This window comes from Coregonus clupeaformis, chromosome 35, assembly GCF_020615455.1.
Source record: "Coregonus clupeaformis isolate EN_2021a chromosome 35, ASM2061545v1, whole genome shotgun sequence".
Lineage (NCBI taxonomy): Eukaryota > Metazoa > Chordata > Actinopteri > Salmoniformes > Salmonidae > Coregonus > Coregonus clupeaformis.
In genome coordinates, this window is record NC_059226.1 from 35,079,992 (window position 1) to 35,083,421 (window position 3,430).

A 3,430-nucleotide genomic window follows, 5' to 3' on the forward strand; every position below is an offset into this window, starting at 1 on the left:
ATCCCAAACCATATCAATTTGGTTGAGGTCGGGGGATTGTGGAGGCCAGGTCATCTGATGCAGCACTCCATCACTCTCCTTCTTGGTAAAATAGCCCTTACACAGCCTGGAGGTGTGTTGGGTCATTGTCCTGTTGAAAAACAAATGATAGTCCCACTAAACCCAAACCAGATTGGATGGCGTGTAGCTGAAGAATGCTGTGGTAGCCATGCTGGTTAAGTGTGCCTTGAATCCGTTCACCCACACCGCGTCTCACAAAGACACAGCGGTTGGAACCAAAACTCTCCAATTTGGACTCCAGACCAAAGGACAAATTTCCACCGGTCTAATGTCCATTTCTCGTGTTTCTTGGCCCAAGCAGGTCTCTTCTTCTTATTGGTGTCCTTTAGTAGTGGTTTCTTTGTAGCAATTCGACCATGAAGGCCTGATTCACACAGTCATTTTCATTTTTAGACATTTAGCAGACGCTCTTCTCCAGAGCGACTTACAGGAGCAATTATGGTTAAGTGCCTTGCTCAAGGGCACATCGACATATTTTTCACTTAGTCGGCTCGGGGATTAGAACCAGCGACCTTTTGGTTACTGGCACAACGCTCTTAACCACTAAGCTACCTGCCGCCCAGTCCCCTCTGAACAGTTGATGTTGAGATGTGTCTGTAACTTGAACTCTGTGAAGCATTTATTTGGGCTGCAATTTCTGAGGCTGGTAACTCTATCCTCTGCAGCTGAGGTAACTCTGGGTCTTCCATTCCTGTGGCGGTCCTCATGAGAGCCAGTTTCATCATAGTGCTTGATGGTTTTTGCGACGGCACTTGAAGAAACTTTCAAAGTTCTTGAAATGTTCCGTATTGACTGTCCTTCATGTCTTAAAGTAATGATGGACTGTTGTTTCTCTTAGCTTATTTGAGCTGTTCTTGCCATAATATGGACTTTTACCAAGTAGGGCTATCTTTTGTATACCCCCCCTACCTTGTCACAACACAACTGAATAGCTCAAACGCATTAAGAAGGAAATAAATTACAAATGAACTTTTAAGAAGGCACACCTGTTAATTGAAATGCATTCCAGGTGACTACCACATGAAGCTGGTTGAGAGAATGCCAAGAGTGTGCAAAGCTGTCATCAAGGCAAAGGGTGGCTATTTGAAGAATCTCAAATATAAAATATATTTTTATTTGTTTAACACTTTTTTGGTTACTACATGATTCCATATGTGTTATTTCATAGTTTTGATGTCTTCACTATTACTCTACAATGTAAAAAATAGTACAAATAAAGAAAAACCCTTGAATCAGTAGGTATGTTCAAACTTTTGACTGGTAGTTTATATGAATACATTTTGAATTCAGGCTGTAACACAACAACATGTGGAATAAGTCAAGGAGTATGAATACTTTGAAGGCACTGTAAATACATAACATTACCGCTTTGTTTACCCTGACCAGATGGACAGGGTGCATAGTAGGCTGTATGCAGCTGCTGTTGTTAGTAGCCTACAGTTGATCAGACTAAAAAAATCATCTTGTTTTCATCCCATACAGCAGATCTGTGGTTTCCGTAATCAAAGACACACACATAACCTGCAGCACTCCGATGTGAAGGACCGATAAATTGTGCGCGAGTTGAGAAATCATGAGGCAAATCAGGCTTTAAAAAAAAACAGTACTTTGTCCCTCTTTTTAATGCTTTTGCGTCAGTATTTTTTTTAAAGTGGTGGGGCGCTGCCCCACTGGATAGAAAAGGCCTGGGGCAAATGCCAGCTTGCGACATGTTTGCCGGCGGCCCTGCTACCATTACATTCTGAGTTAGGCATCTTAGGCATACAGACAGGTGTATTTTTTCAGAGGATGCAATTGCTGTTTATTCCAGCTGAAAACAGTGTTTTCTAATTGCCTTTGACAGGCTTCAACAGGAGAGATCAAAGTCTCCTGTCCTCAGCTGTGTGTTTATGAAGAGTGATGGGTGTGTTGTCACTGCCCACATATCCAATGGATATTCACTCTTCCTTTTAGGGAGCTGAATTTGATGGAGGGGAAACAACACAGTTTGATAGAACTCCTTCATTGTTTTTTCAAGGATACAAAGGAATCAGAAATATTCATTAATGATGACTTCAAAGTTATCTTCATCTTTGATGGTCTGGATGAATGTCAACTTCCTTTAGACTTCCAGAACAATAACAGTTTGAGGGATGTCACAGAGTCAACCTCAGTGGATGTGCTGCTGACAAACCTCATTGAGGGAGTCTGCTTCCTAATGCTCTCCTCTGGATAACATCCCGACCTGCAGCAGCCAATCATATTTCTCCCGACTGTGTTGACCAGGTGACAGAGGTACGAGGGTTCGATGACCCACAGAAGGAGGAGTACTTCAGGAAGAGAATCCATTCTTCGAACATGGCTAGAAGAAACATCACGCACATGAAATCATCAAGGAGCCTCTACATCATGTGCCACATACCAGTCTTCTGTTGGATTGCAGCAACTGTTCTAGAGAGGCTGTTGGGTGGGGCAGAGAGTGGAGAGATCCCCAAGACGCTGACACAAATGAACTTTCACTTCCTGATCTTTCAGACGAGGTTAAGAACAAAGAAGTGGGAAAGATCCTGAGTGGAACACAAATTAAGAGATTATTCTGAAACTGGGCAAACTGGCCTTTAAAACAGCTGAAAAAGGACAATCTAATCTTCTATGAGGAAGACCTGAGAGAGTGTGGCATTGATGTCAGAGAAGCGTCAGTGTACTCAGGAGTGTGCACACAAGTCTTCAGAGAGGAGTGTGGGCTGAACAAGGGGAAGGTGTACTGCTTTATGCATCTTAGCATTCAGGACTTTCTCGCTGCTTTATACAGAAACAGAAATCTAATGTTGAAACAGCAATCCAAGTCCACACCTACAATCGACCTCTACAAGAGTGCCGTGGATCAAACCATTCAGAGTGCCAATGGACACCTGGACCCGTTTCTCCGCTTGGGTTGTTATGGTGTTGACTTCAGAAGAGGAGCTGGATGTGTTTGAGCTGAGAAAATACTCCAGATCAGATGAGGGTCTTCTAAGGATGCTACCGGTGGTCAAAGCCTCCAGAACAGCTGTGTGAGTACTGCCATACAGTACCTCTCATCATATATTGGTAATAATAAAGATGCACTCACAGATCAGTTGGGAAAATAAGACCATTTCAATAGAGCAGCTTGAGAAAGCCTTGTTAGCTTGTTGGAACAGTGTATAACTTAAAGGGGGGCTGAACTGATTTAGCCTCCGTTTCAATCCTCCTTATTATGAAATGTGACAGAACGAGATTTGGATCTTGGAGGCGTGCTTTGATGTGGGTGTCTCGTGTGTGTGTGTTCGCACATGGGAAGCTTTTTGTACATTTTAGTCATTTTGTCATGAGCCCTCTCACTCCACTGGGTTACCACCTTAAGTTGTTT